The sequence below is a fragment of the Macaca nemestrina genome, chromosome 5 (genome assembly GCF_043159975.1).
Source record: "Macaca nemestrina isolate mMacNem1 chromosome 5, mMacNem.hap1, whole genome shotgun sequence".
Classification (NCBI taxonomy): domain Eukaryota; kingdom Metazoa; phylum Chordata; class Mammalia; order Primates; family Cercopithecidae; genus Macaca; species Macaca nemestrina.
The window spans coordinates 97320247-97342377 of NC_092129.1; the positions used below are offsets into that span (position 1 = coordinate 97320247).

At 43.6% G+C, this 22131-nt stretch overlaps 1 pseudogene; it reads right to left on the bottom strand.

Moving 5' to 3' along the window:
- Positions 1-3540: 3540 nt before the first annotated feature.
- LOC105496782 (AP-4 complex subunit sigma-1 pseudogene) lies at positions 3541-4206 on the bottom strand (annotated as a pseudogene).
- Between the last annotated feature and the right edge of the window lie 17925 nt (positions 4207-22131).

Below are 22131 nucleotides of genomic sequence, written 5' to 3' on the forward strand. Positions count from 1 at the left end.
CCTCACATGCTATAAACTAAAAAAAAGAGGCCGGGTGCGGTGGCTCATGCCTGTAATCCCAGCACTCTGGGAGGCCGAGGTGGGTTGATCTCTTGAGGTCAGGAGTTTGAGACCAGCCTGGCCAACATGGCAAAACCAGTCTGTAGTAAAAATACAAAAATTAGCTGGACGTGGCATGCCCCTGTAATCCCAGCTACTCAGGGAGGTTGAGGCAGGAGAACAGCTTGAACTTGGGAGGCGGAGGTTGCAGTGAGCCGAGATCATGCCAGCTTGGGTGACAGAATGAGACTTCGTCTCAAAAGAAAGAAAAGGAAGGAAGGAAGGAAGGGAGGGAGGGAAGGAGGGAGGGAGGGAGAAAGGAGGGAAGGCAGGCAGGCAGGCAAAATATCAAAATCTTATTTTTTGAGACAGGGTCTAGCTCTGTTCCTCAGGCTACAGTGTGGTGGTACAATCACGGCTCACTGTAGCCTCAACCTTACAGGCTCAAGCGATCCTCCCACCTCAGCCTCACGAGTAACTGGGACCACAGGGGTGCACCACTATGCCTGGCTAAGGTTTTGTTTTTTGTTGTTGTTGTTGTTGCTGTTTTTTTTTTCGGTTTAAAACTTATGCATTGTTTATTTCTGGAATTTTCTTTTAATATTTTGGGACCTCAGTTGACCATGAGTAACACAAACCACAGAATGCGAAACAGTGGATAAGGGAGGGACTACTGTACCTATTTTTGCCTAAGACAGTTCTGTATATTTTTCTGTTAACTGGGTAGCAAAAGCATATAGAAAGGTTTTGGGGGGATGCAGTGCATTGCTCTTCTGTAATGACAGTAATTTACTTCAAGACATTGCAGGAGAAGGGGCTAAAGGAGTGAAGGGAGGAAGAGAAGGATTCATTTCATGCCTACCTGTACAGAGACATTGTCTTGCATTCTACCTTTTTTTTTTTTGAGACAGAGTCTCGCACTGTTGCCCAGGCTGGAGTGCAGTGACACGATCTTGATCTCTGCTCACTGCAACCTCTGCCCCCCAGGCCCAAGCAATCCTCCCACCGCAGACCCCCAAGCAGCTGGGATCACAGGCGTGTACCACCATGCCCGGCTAACCTTTCTGCACCTTTAGTAGAGACAGGGTCTCACCATGTTGGCCAAGCTGGTCCTGAACTCCTGACCCCAAACGATCCACTCGCCTCGGCCTCCCAAAGTGCTGGGATCACAGGCGTAAGCCACTGTGCCTGGCTGCATTCTACTTTTAAACTTTGAACTAAATTTAGTTAACAGTAAGCTTATTCATTAGCAAATCCTTTAAAATGTGGCATAAAAAGACTGGGCACAGTGGCTCAGGCCTGTAATCCCAACACCTTCGGAGGCGAAGGCAGATGGATCATGTGACCGCAGGAATTCGAGACCAGTCTGGGCAACATGACGAAACCCTATCTCTACAACAAAATATAAAAATTAGCCGGGTGGAGGGGGTGCATGCCTGTGGTCCCAGTTACTCGGGAGGCTGAGGCAGGACGACCTGAGCCCAGGAGGCAGAGGCTGCAGGGAGGCGTGATCACACCACTGCACTCCAGCCTGGGAGACAGAGGGAGATGCTGCTCCAAAAAACAAACCAAAAAGGGGGCATAAAGGATAGCTGTAGCGGCTCTCTGGGGCTCTCCTAATGTCTGACCATCCGTTGTTTGAAAGTAATGCTCTCTGTAGAGTTAATTACATAATGGCATTGTAATTACTAAGTGCCCTTAAAATGAGTATCAAAGGCTTTTACAAACTGGCAAATAAAATTTAACTCTGCAATATTTGTTAGGTAGACGTTATAAAAGTTTTTTTGTTTTGTTTTGTTTTGTTTTGAGGCAGGGCCTCACGCCATTACCCAGGTTGGAGTGCAGTGTTGTGACCATAGTTCACTGCAGCCTCAAACTCCTGGCCTTGATCAATCCTCCCACCTCAGCCTCTTGAGTAGTTGGGAGTACAGGCACTCACCACCACCGCTGGCTAACTTTTTAATTAGTTATTTATTTATTTTTAGAGACAGAGTCTTGCTCTGTTGTCCAGGCTGGAGTGCAGTGGCATGATCTCGGCTCACTGCAACCTCTGCCTCCCGAGTTCAAGCAATTCTACTGCCTCAGCCTCCTGAGCAGCTGGGATTAGAGGCACCTGCCACCATGCCTGGCTAATTTTTTTGTATTTTTAGTAGAGACAAGGTTTTACCATGTTGGCCAGGCTGGTCTCAAACTCCTGACCTCAAGTGATCTGCCCACCTCAGCCTCCCAAAGTGCTAGGACTACAGGCATGAGCCACCGCACCTGGCTAATTATTTATTTTTTGTAGAGATATGGTCTTGCCTTGTTGCCCAGGCTGGTCTTGAACTGATGGGCTCAAGCAATCCTCCTGCCTTGGCCCCCCAAAGTGTTGGGGTTACAGGTCTGAGTCAACACACTCAGACTTTTTTATTTTTGAGACAGGGTTTGGCTCTGTCACCCAGACTGGAGTGCAGTGACATGATCATAGGTCACTGCAGACTCGAACTCCTGGGCTCAAGCAATCCTTCTGCCTCAGACTCCCAAGCAGTCGAGACCACAGGCATGTGCCACCACACCTGGCTAACCCCTGCACTTTTTATAGAGACGAGGTCTATGTTGCCCAGGCTGATCTCGAATTTCTGGCCTCAAACGATCCTCCCTCCTCATCCTCCCAAAGTGCAGGAGCTACAGGTGTGAGCCACTGCACCAGCCCCACATTACAAAGCTTTTAAAGTTAGGCCCAGAAGGTCCAAGGTTGTAGTACAACATGATCATGGTTGTGAATAGCCACTGCAGTCCAGCCTGAACAACACAGCAAGACCTGCTTCTCTTAAAAAAAACAAAAACAAAAACAAAACAAACAAACAAACAAACAAAAAAACATCTCTTGGCTGGACGTGGTGGCTCATGCCTGTAATCCCAGCACTTTGGGAGGCCAAGGCAGGCGGATTACCCGAGGTCAGGAGTTCAAGAACAGCCTGGCCAAACAGTGAAACCCCATCTCCACTAAAAACACAAAAATTAGCCAGGTGTGGTGGCGCATGCCCACAGTCCCAGCTACTTGGGAGGCTGAGGCAGGAGAATCACTTGAACCCAGGAAGCAGAGGTTGCAATGGGCCAAGAATGCACCAGGTGACAGAGCTAGACTCTGTCTCAAAAAAAAGACAGACTTCAGAAAACAACATTACTCAAAATGCCTTGTGTTTAAATTTTAAAACTTTATTGGCTGACAGAAAACTGCCATACTTTCTTTCCACTACCGTCCTGCTATTCCTGAAATAAATGTGCAAAAAGCAGCATAGACCAAGAAGGGTTCCTTAGGTGCTCAACAGAATTTAAAGAAGTGGGAAAGGTAAGTTTACAATTAGAAAATAAAACTTTTCTCTCAGCTAAAAAAATTTTGTTTCTTTGTACATATGTAGAAAACTCCTATTTATAATGTCTTTGGAAGGATACCCCATTTTGTAATTGCGGTCTTCCAGATTCTTCCGGGTTACAGATGATGGGATGTATTCCACGGTACTAGCATTTCCGATAAATCCATGTTGTCTGGAAGATACTTCCTTTCAGCTTTCTGACATAAAGAATTAGTAGAGGGGCAAGAATTCTTTCCCTGTTAGTTTCCACAATGCAGCCGTTTAACACCATCTCATCCAAAATGATGTGTACTTTATGCAAATTAAACATTTTATCTAATTCACTCACTCGGCTGAAATACTCATCTAAAACTTCCACAAAATTATGAATGAATTCATAAATAGCCATCTCTGTCTCAGTGTCATCAACTCCAACCACAATGAAGAGAGCTGCACACTGCCGATATATCAGCCGAAAATCCTTATATTCAGTGAAAGGGCATTGTTCATTGGACCGAGAGAGACAGCTCTTTATGACTTCTGTTTCCAGAAGTGTACGCTTATTAATATCTACATGTTCATAGTACTTACAAAGTCGAGTCTGCCCTTGTTTATTCACCATGAGGAAAAATTTTATCATTTTTCTTTCCTGGCCAGTATTTTTCCAAATGTAGTTCAAAAGTTATGACAAGGGATGGCTGTAACTGGAACCTGTGCTGCTCGGAGTGTGATGGTCCTCTCAACGGCTTTTCCTGGAGTCCCCCTCCCTCTTTCCTGCAGTAGCTTGCTCCCCAACCTTCACTAGCTACGCAGTGCGGGCCTCCTCGGGGCAGCCGTTTTGGCTTTTAGTATGGCGTCTGCCATGCCTGGCTAATTTTTAAAAAAAAATTATTTGTATTAATGGAATCTCCTTGTGTTGCCCAGGTGTTGCCCAGGCTGGTCTCAAACAACTGGACTCAAGTGACGCTCCCACGTTGGCCTCCCAAAATGCTGACATTACAGGTGTGAGCCACCACTACAGTCTTTCTAAGGGAAAAACAGGTCACCCACAAAGCATCAGAATTGAAATAGTATCTGCAATCTCAGTTTGAAGCTAGAGGACAATGAACAATGACTTCAAAATTTCAAGAGTAAATTAATTCCAACTTAGAAGTCTGTTTCCTATCAAACTGGCAATCAGACATAAGAGTAGAAAAAAAATCTTCCAAACACCTAACACCTCAAGAAATTTATTCCCGATGCAGTCTTTTCCAGGAAGCTACCGGAAGAAGTGTTTCACTGAAGAGTGTAAACCAAGAAAGAATAAGCCATGGGATCTAGGATGCATGAGAGCTCACTCAGGAGAAGAGTGAGAGGAATTTCCGGGGGGGAGGGTAAGAGGCAGTCTCCATGTGGCATCTGTACAAGAGGGCCAGAGGGAGACTAGCCCAGCCTGCAGCAAGAGGACAGGTGAGTCCTGGAGCAAGGGGAAGGTTTCAAAGAAGAAGATGAAGTTGCTGGAATTCTCCGTATGTTTGGAGAACTTAAGAAGAGATGTACACTTCCGGCAGAGATCTTGGGGATGAATAAATGCTGGGTAAATAAAAAATGAGGTTAAAGAAAAGAGTGTAGGAGAGCCAGAGATCACCTCTATTCCCGCTGTTGGTCTAACGTGGGTTCTTCAGTTTGTTCTAGAACCCAAATCGACACCATGCAGATTAACGAGAGAAAAGCATACAAATTCATTAGTTTTTTTTTGTTTTGAGACAGTCTCCCTCTATCACCCAGGCTGGAGTACAGTGGTAATATCTCAGCTCACTGCAACCTCCACCTCCCAGGTTCAAGTGATTCTCCCACCTCAGCCTCCCGAGTAGCTGGGATTACAGATATGCGCCAACACACTCGGCTAATTTTATTTTAGGAGAGATGAGGTTTCACCATGTTGGCCATGCTGGTCTCGAACTCCTGACCTCAAGTGACCCGCCTGCCTTGGCCTCTCAAAGTGCTGAGATTACAGGCATAAGCCACCGCACCTGGCCCAAATTAGTTAGTATTACACATACATGGGGAGCTTCACAAGAGCGTCAAGTCCAAAAAATGGCCAAAGCAAGACACTTTTATACTTTTGGGACAAAGAATGATAAATCTGAGAAGAAAGCACAGGACAAAGGGGACCTGAGTAGGAGCAATACATTTCGAGGGGTGTCATTAGGAGATATATGGAAGATAAGGGTGATTTCCATAAGTGTATTTGTCAGGTAATTGCAATCCCACTCTGGGGTAATGGCTCTTTTCTGAGCCTGGTGTGAGAGAGTGTCCCTCCCAGAGGAATGTTGATGGCTTGCTGCATGTGGGAGAAGATGGTCAGCTCACCCTTTCCAAAACTACAACATCTCCAATGTTTTCAACTCAAAATAATCAAAATACCGATTTGGTATATTTTGGGAAGGCATATCATTCACTTCTTCAAGCCAGTGTAAGGTACTTATTAATTGCAAAAAAAGAGAAAAAGTACAAGAAGTTGTCTCTATAGCACAATTCATTATACACGTAAACATAAATATCAATAGATCCAAACTTATGACATAACTGTATTAGGAGGATGGGGAAGGAGAATGTATGTATATATTTAAATGTCTTTAGATGACATTCTGGGTAATAATAGAGCTAAAAACCTCATCTTCATAGTAGAAGTAATCAGTTTATATCTAAAACCAAGATATAAAAATTATAGCACTATACGGGCCAGGCACAGTGGTTCACGCCTGTAATCCCAGCACTTTGGGAGGCTGAGGTGGTCAGATTACCTGAGGTCAGGAGTTCCAGACCAGGAACTCCACAGCTGGCCAACATGGTGAAACCCCACCTCTACTAAAAATACAAAAAAAATGAACCAGACGCGGTAGTTCACGTCTGTAATCCCAGAACTTTGGGAGGCCGAGGCGGGTGGATCACTTGAGGTCGGGAGTTTGAGACCAACCTAACCAACATGGTGAAACTCTGTTTCTATTCAAATACAAAATTAGCCGGGCATGGTGGTGCATGCCTGTAATCCGAGCTACTCAAGAGGCTGAGGCAGGAGAATCGCTTGAACCTGGGAGGCAAATGTTGCATTGAGCCGAGATTGCGCCATGCCATTGCACTCCAACCTGGGCAACAGAGAGAGACTCTGACTTAAAAAATATATATGTGTGTGTATATATATATATATTTCATATATATATATAATATGCATTTTATTTTAAAATATGAAGGTATACACTGAAGGAAGAAGAAGGATTGAAAGGTTGTCTTGGGGAGGAGGGAGCAGACAGGAAGCAAGGGTGGTTAGAGGGAGTCCAGGAGACCTCTGGGATTGTTTTAGACCTGGTAGTACTTACTTTACTTCAAACAACAACATGAATTTTTTTTTTTTCCCTTTTTAAGACAGGGTCTCACTCTGTCACTCAGGCTGGAGTGCAGTGGCACAATCACAGCTTACTGCAGCCTCGACTTCCTGGGTCCAAGTAATCCTCCTACCTCAGCCTCCTGACCCAGTCTCAAGATGAAAATAAAAATAAAAAATATATAAAATGAACTAACAAGTGTATATGATGCCAAAGTGAGCATCCTTAAATTTCAGTCCTTAAATGTCTATTCCCCAAATTCATATGTTGAAATTCTAATCCACAAGGTGGTGATATTAGGAGGAAGGGTCTTTGGGAGGTGATTAGGTTATGAGGACAGAACCCTCATGAATGGGTTAGCGCTTGTATAAGAGAGAACCGAGAGGGATCCCTTGCCCCCTTTCACTGTGTGAGTTACAATGAAAAGATGATAGTCTATGGGGGAGTGAGGCCTCACCAGACAATGAATCTACCAGTGCCTTGATCTTGGACTTCCAGCCTCCAGAACTGTAAGAAATACATTTCTGTTATTTATAAGCCACAGTCTATGGTATTTTGTTATGGCAGCCCAAATAGACTAAGGCAAATCCTTTGCCCATTTTTTAATCATGTTGTCTTTTTGTCATTGAGTTATAAGTGTTCTTTATATAGTCTATATAGTAGACCCTCATCCGGCATATGTGACTGACTTTTCTGGCTGCAGGAACAAAATCTCTTGCCATTTTTTGGTCACGATATTCTCAAAAAACAAGGTTTTGGTTTGAGCACATTTACCACAGGTTAAAATCCATATTTTAAATGAACATCTAAGAATATCCTATACTTCTTTTTGATACAGTAGTTTCTGCTACAGAGGTGCTATTACTATTTATCATTGTCCCACTGCATTCCAGCCTAGGTGACAGAAGGAGATTCTGTCTCTTAAAAAAGAATATTAAAAATCATAAACACTGGTTCATAAGTTGACCAGCTTGTTTTTCCAAAAAATTAGGTTTTGGAGGCTTACTGCTGTCTCATGCTCGGCTGCTCACTGGTTCCAATGGTCAGGCATAATTTATCTCTCAAAATTCACTCACCCTTATTACTTTGATACAACAGCAACACCATTGCCACCAGGTTCTCAAAAGTGCCACATTTTCTATTTGCTCAGTGCATACGGTTTCTTTCTTTTCCAGATTTTCATATGTGAAAAAGCAAGATTCTGCTTACTTTACAATCTTTGAGTGGTACTGGTATTTTAGAAGATGGATCACATGAATCCCTTGGCTTTTCATACTCCCTGGTCACTGACCAATGTATATGCACCCTATTTTACCACTCTGAGAGTCTTTAGAACCCACTTATTTTCCAGACAAAGAAAGTGAAACAATTTAGGATTAAGGGTAGTGGCCAGGCATGGTGGCTCACGCCTGTCATTCCAGTACTTTGGGAGACCGAGGCAGGTGGATCACCTGAGGTCAGTAGTTTGAGACCAGCCTGGCCAACATGGTGATAACACATCTCTACTAAAAATACAAAAATAAGCCAGGTGTGATGGCACATGCCTGTAATCCCAGCTACTCAGGAGGCTGAGACAGGAGAATCACTTGAACCCAGGAGGCAGAGGTTGCAGTGAGCTGAGATCGTGCCACTGCACTCTAGTCTGGGCAACAGAGTGAGACTCTGTCTCAAAAAAAAAAAAAAAGAGAGAGAGAGAGAAAGGAAGGGAGGAAGGAAGGAAGGAAAGAAGGAAGGAGGGAAGGAAGGAAGGAAGGAAGGAAGGAAGGAAGGAAGGAAGGAAGGAAGGAAGGAAGGAAGGAAGGAGGGAGGGAGGGAGGGAGGGAGGGAGGGATGGAGGGAGGGAGGGAGGGAGGGAAGGAAGGAAGGAAGGAGAGAAGGAAGGAAGGATAGAACCCAGCATGCAGGGGCTGAGTGCTGTGGCTCATGTCTGTAATCCCAGCACTTTGGGAGGCCGAGGTGGGAGTTTGAGACCAGGCTGGCCAACATGGTGAAACCCCGTCTCTACTAAAAATATAAAAATTAGCCGGGGGTGGTGGCGTGTGCCTCTAGTCCCAGCTACTCAGGAGGCTGAAGCATGAGAATCACTTGAACCCAGGAGGCAGAGGCTGCAGTAAGCCAAGATCACACTACTACACTCCAGCCTGGGTAATAGAGTAAGATTCTGTCAAAAACAAACAAACAAACAAACAAAAACACACACACACACACAGAATGGGAGAAATTATTTGCTAATCATATATCTGATAAGGGACTTGTATCTAGAATATGTAAAGAACTCTTACAACTTAATAATAAAAAGACAAACCAATTTTTAAAAAGGCAAAGGATTTGAATGAACAGTTCTCCAAGGAAGATATATAAATAGCTGATAAGCACATGAAGAAATGTTCAACATTGTTACTGTAGTTATTAGGGAAACGCAAATCAAAAGCTGAAATGAGATACCACTTCACATCCACTAGTCCAGTTAGAATTTAAAAAGACAGAAAATAATAGGTGTTGGTGAAGATATGGCAAAACTGGAATCCTTATACATTGTTGGTGGGATTGTAAAATGATGCAATTGTTTTGGAAATAGTTTGTCAATTCCTCAAAATGTTGAACAGAGTTATTTATGACTCAGCAATTCTACTCCTTGGCATATAGCCATGATCATTGTAAACATATGAGCACACACAAACGTGTACACAAATGTTTATATCAGCATGATTCATAATAGCCAAAAAGTGGAAACAATCCAAATGTCCATCAACTAATGAAAGGATTAACAAGATGAGATATATCCATAACATGAAATATTATTTGGCCATTAAAAGGAATGAAATACTGATACATGCAGCAACATGGATGAATCATGGGTACATTGTGCTCAGTGAAAGAAGCCAGACACAAAAGGCCAACTTTGCATGGATTCCATTTATATGAAGTGTCCAGAAAGGAGAAAAACCATAGAGACATAAAGTAAATTAGTGGCTTCCAAGGGCTGGGGGAAGGGAGACAATGGCGAGTGACTGCAAATAAGTATGGAGTTTCCTTTGGATTGAAAAAAAGGTTCTAAAATAAGATAGTGGTGATGATTACACAATTCTATGAATATACCAGAATCCACTGAATTGTAAACTTTAAAAGGGTGAATTTTATGCTATGTGAAATGTATCAACCAGGTGTGGTGGCTCACACCTGTAATTCCAGCACTTTGGAAGGCCGAGGCAGGTGGATCACCTGAGGTCAGGAGTTCAAGATCAGCTTGGCCAACATGGTGAAACCTCGTCTCTACTAAAAACACAAAAAAATTAGCCGGGCGTGGTGGCAAGCACCTGTAATCCCAGCTACCAGGGAGGCTGAGGCAGGATAATCGCTTGAACCTGGGAGGCAGAGGTTGCAGTGAGCCAAGGTAGTGCCACCGCTCTCTAGCCTGGGCGACAAGAGCAAGACTCCATCTCAAAAAGAAAAAAAAAAGAAAAAAGAAAAATATGTCAATAAAGCTGTTATATTAAAAAACAAAGACTCAGTGTTGTTTTTTTTTTTTGAGACAGAGTCTCGCTTTGTCGCCCAGGCTGGAGAGCAGTGGCACCATCTCAGCTCACTGTAAATTCCACCTCTCAGGTTCAAGTGATTCTCGTGCCTCAGCCTTCCACGAAGCTGGGATTACAGGCATATACCACCACACCTGGCTAATTTTTGTATTTTTAGTAGAAATGGGGTTTCACCATGTTGGCCAGGCTGGTCTTGAACTCCTGGCCTCGAGCAATCTTCCTGCCTGGGCCCTCCAAAGTGCTGGGATTACAGGCGTGAGCCACTGCGCCTGACCTCAACTCAGTGCTTTTTAAATTTACCAGTTGAGCTCAGAGTAAAGTGAATTCTTAGACAGAAATATTCTTTCCAAGTGGGAAATTCCTCTATCTAGCCTCTCCGTTAATTAATTCATCTCTTTAATGTCTGTCAAGTTTTTTATTGAAATATCACATCTTCCTTCCCAGGGCACTGCTGTACAGATTTAAGTAAAAATTTGTGGAAGCTTTTGAATTTTAAACAGACAAAAACAGAGCTTCTTTGATTATAAATGATATAGGGTACCTGGCATGTTCATCATATGTTTTATTTTTATTTTTATTTAATTTTTAATTTTTTTTGAGACAGAGTCTTGCTTTGTTGCCCAGGCTGGAGTGCAGTGGCACGATCTCAACTCACTGCAACCTCCACCTCCCAGGTTCAAGCGATCCTTGTGCCTCAGTCTCCTGAATAGCTGGGACTACAGGCCTACACCACCATACCTGGCTAATTTTTGTATTTTTAGTAGAGATGAGGTTTCGCCATGTTGGCCCAGGCTGGTCTCGAACTCCTGGACTCGAGCAATCTTCCTGCCTGGGCCCCCAAAGTGTTGGGATTACAGGCGTGAGCCACCGAGCCTGGTCTATTATATGCTTTAATATGTAGCCCTATTTGATTACATAATACATAATGATTTAAGTAAACCATTTTAGCTGGACTGTTTCTGAATAAGAGGAAGCAATACATTAGACCATAAATAAATAACTTTCTCTACTCTAAAACCTTTAGTGGGACTTACCAAAATAAGCAAGTCTTGCCCTGTAGCAAAATGATAAATAAATATAGCTTTTAGTACTATAAAAGAAGAAGAAAAAAGTGTCTTTAAGAAGGATTTGAGGGGCACTGCCATAAGATAGGTGGGTACAGGATGATGTGTATAAAGTCTTTAATAAGCCTCAAATATATTGTACTTTTCCTGCTTTCAAAGAACTTATACCTTCTTGAGGAGGCGGGCTTTCCATGAACAATGTAATTAAATGGGATAATGTACGAAAAGCATATGCTTTTGGTTCACATTAAATAAGACCATCAGGCCGGGCGCGGTGGCTCATGCCTAAAATCCTAGCACTTTGGGAGGCCGAGGCAGGCAGATCACTTGAGGTCAGGAGTTTGAGACCAGCCTGGCCAACATCGTGAAAACCCGTTATATGGTTAGGCTTTGTGTTGCCACCTAAATCTCATCTTTAATTGTAATCCCCACGTGTCAAGGGAGAGGCCAGGTGAAAGTAATTGAATCATAGGCGGTTTCCCTCATCCTGGTCTCATGATAGTGAGTTCTCACGAGATCTGATGGGTTTATAATGGGCTCCTCCCCCTTCACTCGGCATTTCTCCCTCCTGCTGCCCCATGAAGAAGGTGTCGTGCTTCCCATTAGCCTTCTGCCATAATTGTCAGTTCTCTGAGGCCTCCCCAGTCATGAGGAACTGTGAGTCAATTAAACCTCTTTCTTTCCCTAAATTACCCAGTCTTGGGCAATTCTTTATAGCAGTATGAAAATGGACTAATACATCTGTCTCTACTAAAAATACAAAATTAGCCAGGTGATGTGGCCCACGCCTGTAATCCCAGCTACTTGGGACGCCAAGGCATGAGAATCACTTGAACCCGGGAGGCAGAGGTTGCAGTGAGTAGAGATCGTGCCACTGCACTCCAGCCTGGGCAACAGAGTCAGACTCTGTCTCAAAAAAAAAAAAAAAAAAAAAAAAAAAAATCGTCAGAATTCATTTATTTAACTTTCTTTCACTGAAAACTTAAGTGCCTTCTATGTACCAAACACTGTATTAGACTTGGGAATTGTGTTAAACAAGGACCATTTTAGGCCTCCCAAATAGCAATGTAGGCATTCATGCAAAAGGTGTCAGAAGTTAGTATAGGATGAAGAGCAATAGAGATAGTTTATTTCTTAGAAAAAGCTTTGGAAAATTCTAAGCACAAAGGTTGGACTTGTTATCTGCTTACTAAAATGTGACTCTTTCAGGTTGCAGCGGCAGTCACATACACTCATTTTTTCAGTGCAGAGCTGGACTACTTGTCATGGAAGGAAGGTGAGCGGTATTTGGGGCCTGGCTAGGGCTACTGACAGCTGGCCAACTGTATCTTTTCTCTGTAAAGCAGGTAAGGAAAATACACAGTAAAGGTGTCCTTGGTGGTGCTGGCCCGTGGCTGGACGAGCTTACAAACCAGAAAGTATTATCTAAGGCCCTTCTACCCATGGCTACAAGCCACTTCAACATGCTGAGGCTTTACTCGTCTTACATCTGTATCTGGTAAGAGTCTGCTATATTTCCACCAGTTCCCCGATGAATGGGGGCAAAGCCGTGGCTCTGCCAGCTAGACTCAGAAAGTTACAGAGGTACATATATAATTATGTCACCAACTTTTCTCCTTCTGAGAGCCAGCTCCTTCCACACACACCCAGCAGGCTGAGCTTCATTGTTTCTTCTTCAGCCTAAAACTGAGGCATGTTTGTTCATTAATGTACCTGAGCTTCTGAAGCTGTTGTCTCTCCTTCCTGAAACTGTATGATGTGTTTTCTTGTCCTCTACACCCCACTTCCTTGGGGTTTTTATTTGTTTGTTTTTAGAAACAGGGTCTTGCTGTGTTGCCCAGGCTGGTCTCAAACTCCTGGGCTCAGGCGATCCTCCCTTCTTGGTCTCCCAAAATGCTAGGATTTCAGATGTCAATCCTTTTCTAGGATGTCTAGTCCACTCGCTTTTACCCAGGACAAACATACTTCCTCAGGGACTCAACTCTATCCAGTTTTCCTGCACAAGGCTGCCAGCTGTTTCATACATTACTGGAAAATTGTGCAATTCTAAGAAAAGAGGCTGGAGGCTGGGATTATGTGCCGATATTAGAGTCTGAGGTTCCCGGAGGGCTGGGGGCTCTGTCACAGAGAAGATTGTTGTCCTTGTCACAGCAACTATTGCTCTAGGACAGCAGTTTCAGAACGTGGTCAGAGAAACCCTGGGGTCTCTGAGATCCTCCCTTTTCCAGTCGCCTATCTGCATGAGGTCAGATTTCAACCAAAACACTTCTCAACAGATTGAATGTAGATGTAGGTGTGGGAATCCAGCTCTCTTCTATCAAGAGATTTGCAAAAAATTAAAGTTTTTGTTTTAATTTTAATACAATAAATATTGACACAACCCATGTGAAGAAAATGCCTTGGAGTCCTCAATAATTTCTAAAAGTTGTAAGGGGGTTCTGAGATCGAAAGTTTGAGAACTGCTATTCTAAGCTACTCTTGGCCCTACTTTGTTCTTCCCACTCATCCTGAGGGACCTCATAAGACTCATTGCTTCAACTACCATGTCCAAGTTGGTGATTGTTGTGGTCAGTACATAAGCTTCCGTGTGCTGTTCTGCAAGCGCCTGGGGATAAGAGAAATAAGATTGCCCCTGAGAATTAAACTGGATAAATCCATATACAGCAGATATGATGCACCATTCACACATTCAACAAATATTCATTGAACACCTACTCTGTGCCATACACTCTTCTCAGCACTGGGCTTACAAAACAGAAAATACCTGAACATCCTACTGGGGTATACTGAGAGATGATAAAAGAGTATAATGGGGTCTGGATACGGTGATTCATGCCTGTATTCTCAGCATTTTGGGAGGCTGAGATGGGAGGATTGCTTGGGCCAGGAGTATAACACTATCCTGGGCAACAAAGTGAGACCCTGTCTCTACAAAAAATTTAGGGAAAAAAAAAAAAAAAAAAAAAAGAAATGAAAGTAACGTGACAAGAACTGTATGTGTGTATGGGTTTGTGTGTATATGCCTGTATTTTCTTTCTTTCTTCCATAAATTATTCCCCAATAGCCATTCTGCTAGTAGCCCTCCTGGGAAGTGGTGTCTACAAATTTCATCTTGGTAAGGAGGCAGATATGATGTAAGACAAGTTCCTTCCAGTCATGGAGGTGGGGTAAGGAAGAGAGCCAGGACAGCAGACCTCAGGATTGGCAGCTCAGGGACAAGGGCAGACCAGCATCCTTGCAGCACAGGTTGGCCACCATCCAGAGGAGAAAAGCATGGGCTATGAGCCACCATGAGGTCACCTAAGCACCACCCTTCAAACACCATCTTAAAGGAGGAAAAGAAAAAGGGAGAGAAACAGCTCTAAGGCGGAGTTATTAGCTGGAATGCGGCCTTAAGTCCGAAGAATGAGATACTTTTATTGGTAATTTTAAGTTCCATTTCAAACATTTTATTTGCATGTCTGAGATGTAGTGTGATAAAATTTCACTCTGCGTGCATTAACGTTTTATTGTTCCTGGGCTGTGTCTGAAGCCTTGAGGCAGGGAACTCAGGCAAAAATGGCTCTATTAAACTCTTCCTTCTCATTCAATCTAAACCCAAGTGTTACCATCCAGATGGTCACATGGGAGAAAGGAGACTGAAAAGAAGACCCCAGGAGGCAATGAAAACAGGATGCAGGTCCTTTTCTCCTGAAGGGAACAGTTCCATCCTCTTAGCCACTTAGGCTACCTGGAAGGGAAAAGCAGAAGAGCGAAGAACTGGTCACTTATCACATGTAGCCTGCATTTAAGAAAGAAGAAAGGGCTACAGAGGGAAATAAAGGGCGGGTCTTTTTCTGAGGGTGCCAGAAAATTCTAACCTTCTGACAAGATGAAGAAAGAAAGACAACCCCTCTCATGTGGCCTAATCAGTGTCCCTGGAATGACTCATCAGACTGGGGTCTCCTTCTTGGAGTGGGAATGAAGATAAGGATCAAGGAGGAACCTGGATGAACTCCTCTCTCGTCATACCCGAACTCACAGTATCCCTAAAAGGCATTTTAAATGGAGAAATTGAGACTCAAAGTAGAGAAATTAAAGTGAAGTCATACACTAGGAGCGGAGCCAGGTTTTGAACCCAGATTTGACTGGTTGCAAAGTATAGCCAGTTCTTGCCAAACCCTACGCCTCCCCACTTCCACTCCCCGTCAGAACCTGTTTGGCTTTCTGAGACAGTCTCGCCCTATCACTTAGGCTGGAGTGCAGTGGTGGGATCATAACTCACTGCACCTGGAACTCCCAGGCTCAAGTGATCCTCTCACTTCAGCCTCTTAGGTAGCTGAGACTACAGGTACATGCCACCACACCCGGCTAATTTTTTTATTTTTTGTGGAGATGGGGTCTTACCGTGTTGCCCAAGCTGGTCTTGAACTCCTGAGCTCGAGTGATCTGCCCACCTCAACCTCCCAAAGTATTAGGATTACAGGCATGAGCCACCTGGCCCAGCCCAGAACCTGTTTTATTTAGTGGAGGCAATCTTTCTTGCATCTTGCAGTCTTGTGTCTTTTCCTACCCTGGGATATAAGGTGAAATTCCTTGTCTAGAAGAACCACAGCTATAGCAATTATTCATCTATCCAGCAAATATTTATTGAGCGTGAGGTCTGTCCTCGGTTCTGGGTCATGAAATCACTTCTATGATTAATTCAATTCCCTGAAATGTGATAAGCAGTTAAATGGATCCAGCCATAGGAGAATTGATTGAAAAGTGAGGAAGTAGAGGGTGAGAGGACAAAGACCAACATTTAAAAGCCCTAAAGTAGCTGAGGTTCCTCACTGAGGGTAGGACAGGAACTATGTTGTTCACACAAAATGAGATGGTGTCAATGAAGCTTTTCTGGGGGATGGGGAGAGAGTGTGTGCACATACTAGTTTCTCCCTGATCGTTTTCTGTGCTGATGGAATCTTATTCTACAGATAGATTGTGCTTTTTTTTTTTAATTCATTTTTTGAAGCTGATTGGCAGTTTGTAATATTTCCAACCTTTTCCTGAGCAATTCTAATCACCTTTCAGCTTTTTTTGAGGTACTATGCAAAGCAATCTAATTGTTGACATAAACCAATGTTGGTTATACAATTAACCCTAGCACAGAGTGGATTTATCCACTCTGGTTTATCCTTAGCAAAATGTAAATCCCACACCTACCACAGTTTCAAACTACTTTCCTTCAGCCTTCTATTAATGTAAGTTCAGGTAATATTAACTTAAATGTGGTTTGCATGATAAATCTGTTCTCTAAAATTATACAATGTTTTCCAAACCAAGTATGCTTAATTTTTAGATCATCTAGGAGAAAATAGAGCACAATAATAAATATCAGGGGCCCTGAACTTCACCATCTAGGTGAAGCCCCAGTGACTGCATTTAGTAGCTCTGTGACCTTGGCAGAAGCATTGAAATTTTCTCTGCTTTTTCTTATATATAAAATGGGGATAATAAACAGCTTCTTTTCCAGAGTTGAGAGGGGAATAAATGAGTCAGTACTGCTCAGTAGGAAATACATGAAACTCAGTAATGTCAGTTTTTTTTTAAATTTATTATTTTTTTTCAGGCCAAGCACGGTGGCTGTAATCCCAGCTCTTTGGGAGGCCAAGATGGGTGGATCGCTTGAGACAAGGAATTCAAGACCAGCCTGGGCAACATACTGAGACCCTGTCTCTACTAAAAAAAAAATTTACTAAAAATTAAAATAATTTTTTTCTTTTTCTTTTTTTTTTTTTGAGACAGGGTCTTGCTCTGTAGCCCAGGTTGGAGTGCAGTGGCATGATAACGACTGACTACAGCCTCAACCTCCCGGGCTGCAGTGATCCTCCCACCTCAGCCTCTCTTTTTTTTTTTTTTTTTTTGAGACGGAGTCTCACGCTGTTGCCTAGGCTGGAGTGCAGTGGCGCGATCTCGGCTCACTGCAAGCTCCGCCTCCTGGGTTCACGCCATTCTCCTGCCTCAGCCTCCTGAGTAGCTGGGACTACAGGCGCCCGCCACCGCGCCCGGCTAATTTTTTGTATTTTTAGTAGAGACGGGGTTTTGCTGTGGTCTCGATCTCCTGACCTTGTGATCCGCCCGCCTCGGCCTCCCAAAGTGCTGGGATTACAGGCTTGAGCCACCGCGCCTGGCCCCACCTCAGCCTCTCAAATAGCTGAGACTACAGGCATGAGCTGCCGTGCCCAGCCTAATGCCAGTTTTCACCATTATTAGTTTTTAAGTTTCTGCTTAAAACTCTGCTGCCTTCCATTTGAACAATTAAAGCCATTTATTTCATTTAAAAAAACCTGATTAAATAACTAATATTTATTGATTCTCTATTAATTATTGGTAAAAGATGCAGAGCAGACACAAAAAGATTAAACAATAAAAACTACCCCTTAATCCTAGGCCTAAGAAATATAACCACTTTTCAAACAACTTTCAAGAAATCTGGCCGGGCATGGTGACTCACGCCTGTAATCCAGCACTTTGGGAGGCCAAGGTGGGCAGATCACTTGAGGTCAGGAGTTTGAAACCAGCCTGGCCAACATGGCAAAACCCCGTCTCTACTAAAAATACAAAAATTAGCCAGGCGTGGTGGTACATGCCTGTAATCCCAGCTACTAGGGAGGCTGAGGCAGGAGAATCACTTGAACCGGGGAGGCAGAGGTTGCAGTGAGCTGAGATTGCACCACTGCACTCCAGCCTGGGTGACAGAGTGAGATTCTGTCTAAAAAAAAAAAAAAAGAAAAAAAAAAGTAATTTATTTACTAGACTTACTAGACTTTCTAAGAAATGTCCAAAATGTTGATTATTTGGATTTATGGAAAGAAAAAGCTCATTTGTACCAACGTGCTATTTCTCTCCCTTGACTGTTTCAGTAGGAATTTGTGTATGAGTAAACAAATTTCTAGTCATCACATAAAATTTTCTTTGCCAAGAAAGATTAATGAATCATCCTCAATTTCCACTCTTGTCTCCTCTGACACAGCCTCAGAGGAACCCCCCATCATTACACTTTTCCATCTCCATGCCTTCACGTCCTCATTTGAAGAACAGGGACAGCGAGAACTTGATGCACTTCTGGTCCATGTTTCTCACACAGGGACACAGAGCCTAGGAAGAAGCCGTAATTGCTGGAACTGGATTAGAGGCTGGTACACTTCCCTTTTTTTTTTTTTTTTTTTGAGACAGAGTCTTGCTCTGTCACTCAGGCTGGAGTGCAGTGGTGCGATCTTAGCTCACTGCAATCTCTGCCTCCCCCTGGTTCAAGTGATTCTCCTGCCTCAGCCTCCCGAGTAGCTGGGATTACAGGCATGAGCCATCATGCCTGGGTAATTTTTGAATTTTTAGTAGAGACGGGGTTTTGCCATGTTGGCTGGGCTGGTCTCGAACTCCTGACCTCAAGTGATCGGCCCTCCTGGGTCTCCCAAAGTACTGGCATTACAGGCTGAACCACTGCGCCCAGCCAGGCCAGTCTGCTTCCCACACCACTGTGCAACCGTGCCAGGCTGAGCTCAGAGCATTCTGTCCTGCGCCGAAATCTGGCTTCCTACTTCTAAAACCACCCTCATCTGAGAGGGTGGCTCTAAAAAGGAAGCAAGGCCAACCTGTGAAAGAGCTTTGAAAGAGGAAGAGAGATATTCTGAAGCTGCAGGGTTTACTCTTTGTGCTCAAAAGCATGCAGACTTAAAACAATGGTTCTTAGATCTGTCTTTTCGGTGGAAGCCCTCTTCGTAATTTGGAGTAGCTTGCTTCCCAGGTCTGTGTGAGAGTAGGCTGTTCTTTAAAAATAAATCACAGCATAGCGTCTCAACTATGAGTAAGGAAAAGGGTGATTTTGGAAAATAGGTCGGCTTCAGGCTGGTGGACCACTCCCTCTCAGAAAAAGTGGGGTTGGGGGAGAAGCCCTGAGGACTGAGGAGGAAGAAAGCCCTCAAGGACTTTTACAGGAAAATAGTGTTACACTCACCAAGCGAACACCTGCAGAAACACAGAAACAAGTACACAAGGTGTGCAGATTCATACCAGGCGGAAGGCAGACATAGCTACATTGGTGAATATGTCTTTGAAGGAAACCCTGGCTTGTGTCTTTTTTTTCAGGAGGCTGAGGCAGGAGAATTACCTGAGGCCAGAAATTCAAGACCAGCCTGAGCAACTAGTGAAATCCTATCTCAGCATAAAATAAAATAAAATAAAATAAAATAAAATAAAATAAAATAAAATAAAATAAAATAAAATAAAATAAAATAAAATAGGCCGGGCGCGGTGGCTCAAGCCTGTAATCCCAGCACTTTGGGAGGCCGAGGCGGGCGGATCACAAGGTCAGGAGATCGAGACCACAGTGAAACCCCGTCTCTACTAAAAATACAAAAAATTAGCCGGGCGCGGTGGCGGGCGCCTGTAGTCCCAGCTACTCAGGAGGCTGAGGCAGGAGAATGGCGGGAACCCGGGAGGCGGAGCTTGCGGTGAGCCGAGATCGCGCCACTGCACTCCAGCCTGGGCAACAGCGTGAGACTCCGTCTCAAAAAAAAAAAATAAATAAAATAAAATAAAATAAAATAAAATAAAATAAAAGTGAAATATTCAGGATCAAAAAGAAAAATGAAAGCCAGGCACAGTGGCTCACACCTGGAATCTCAGCACTTGGGGAGGCCAAGGCGGGTGGATCACTTGAGGTCAGGAGTTTGAGACAAGCCTGGCCAACATGGTGAAACTCCATCTCTACTAAAAATATAAAAATTGGTGGGTCATGGTAGTGTCCCACTACTCTGGAGGGTGAGGCAGGGAGAATTGCTAGAATCTGGGAGGCAGAGGCTGCAGTGAACCGAGATTGCGCCAGAGCAAGACTCTGTCTCAAAAGAAAAAAGAAAAAGAAAAAGAAAAATTAGATACTTCCTTTGTTACTTCTATTTGATCTTTTCATATTGAGTTTTGTCTTTTTTTTTTTTTTTTTTTTTTGAGATGGAATTTTGCTCTCGTTGCACAGGCTAGAGTACAATGGCACGATCTTGGCTCACTGTAACCTCTACCTCCCGGGATTCTTCTGCCTTAGTCTCTGGAGTAGTTGGGATTACAGGCATGCGCCACCACACCTGGCTAACTTTGTATTTTTAGTAGAGATGGAGTTTCTCCAAGTTGGTCAGGCTGGTCTCGAACTCCCGACCTCAGGTGATCCATCCGCCTCGGCTTCCCAAAGTGCTGGGATTGCAGGCATGAGCCACCATGCCTGACTGTTTTGTCTTTTTAAAGAAAAAGTAGGCTGGACACGATGGCTCATGCCTGTAATCCTTGCACTTTGGGAGGCTGAGGCAGGAGGATCACTTGAGTCCAGGAGTTTGAGACCAGCCTGGGCAACATAGAGAGACCCCTTTGCTACAAAAATATTTAAAAATTATCCAGGCATGGTGGTGTGTGCCTGTAGTCTCAGCCACTCAAGAGGCTCAGGTGGGAGGATTGCCTTAGCTGGGAATTCGAGGCTGCAGTGAGCCACAGAACTCCAGCCTGGGTGACAGAGTGAGATCCTACCTCAAAAAAAAAAAAAAAGTGACAACGCTCTAGTGTGTTTATATTTGGAAGAGACAAAATTAAATAAGATCAAATATGCCAAGTGCTTGTCTTATATAGGCCTTTCTTTTCTTTTCTTTTTTTCTTTTCTTTTTTTTTTTTTTTTTGAGACAGGATCTAACTGTTACCCAGGCTGGAGTGCATGGGCGTGATCATAGCTCACTGCAGCTTCAAACTCCTGGCCTCAAGCAGTCCTCCCACTTCAACATCTCAAGTAGCTAGGATTACACATGAGCCAACACACCTGGCTGATTTTTTATTTTTTGCAGTGCCAGGGTCTCACAATATTGCTCAGGCTGGTCTTGAAGTCTTGGCCTCAAGTGATCTTGCCACTTTGGCATCCATTGGTTCAACACTAGGAACTGGTTTCATCTGTGCAGTGGATAGGAAGAACCTGTTGGGTGATTACAGTTATAATTCCCTTCTGGCAGATGAGAAAACAAAAAGACAGGTTAAATGATTTGCCCAAGGCCAATAATTAGTACTACACGATCCCAAATCTATCAGATCTATTTTAACCTACTATGATCGGGCTTTCTGCCCCATCGACCACTCCACCAAAACCACTTTTTCAGTGACTTCTCCACTGCCAAATCCTATTATCAATTTTCAGTCCTATCTTACTCCACCTGTCAGCAGCATTTGACACAATTGATCACTTCCTCTTTCTTAAAACCTTTTTTTACTCTATTTGGTTTCCAGCACTCCACCCTGTCCTTCATTTCCTGTGTCTCTCCAAGTCTCCTTTGACTAATCCTTCCCCTTGTCCTGAGCATCTCAGGGTTCAGTCCTTGGATTTCTCTGTCCATATCCATTCCTTGGATGCTCTTGATTTAAACACCCACTTCCTACCTCCAAACCTATTCCTTCTTGAATGTTCCCCATTCCAGTGGCTCAGGGCTAAACCTTAGGTGATCCTTTAATGTTTTTCTCTCCCATTTCACACCTAATCCATCAGTAAATCCTATGAGATATATATGTGTGTGTGTATATACATATTATATATATCTGAAATTAATATATATATAAAATCTCAAATTTGACCATTTCTCCCTGCCTTCATTGCTACTACCAAGTTCAACTCCCACCTAACACTGCAGAAGCCACCTAACTGGCTTCCTTTTGCTCTGCCTTGCTCCTCTACATTTAGTTCCCCACATGGCACCAAAGTGATTTTTTAAAATGAGAATCAGATCCTGTCACTGGTCTGCTCAGAAGCCTC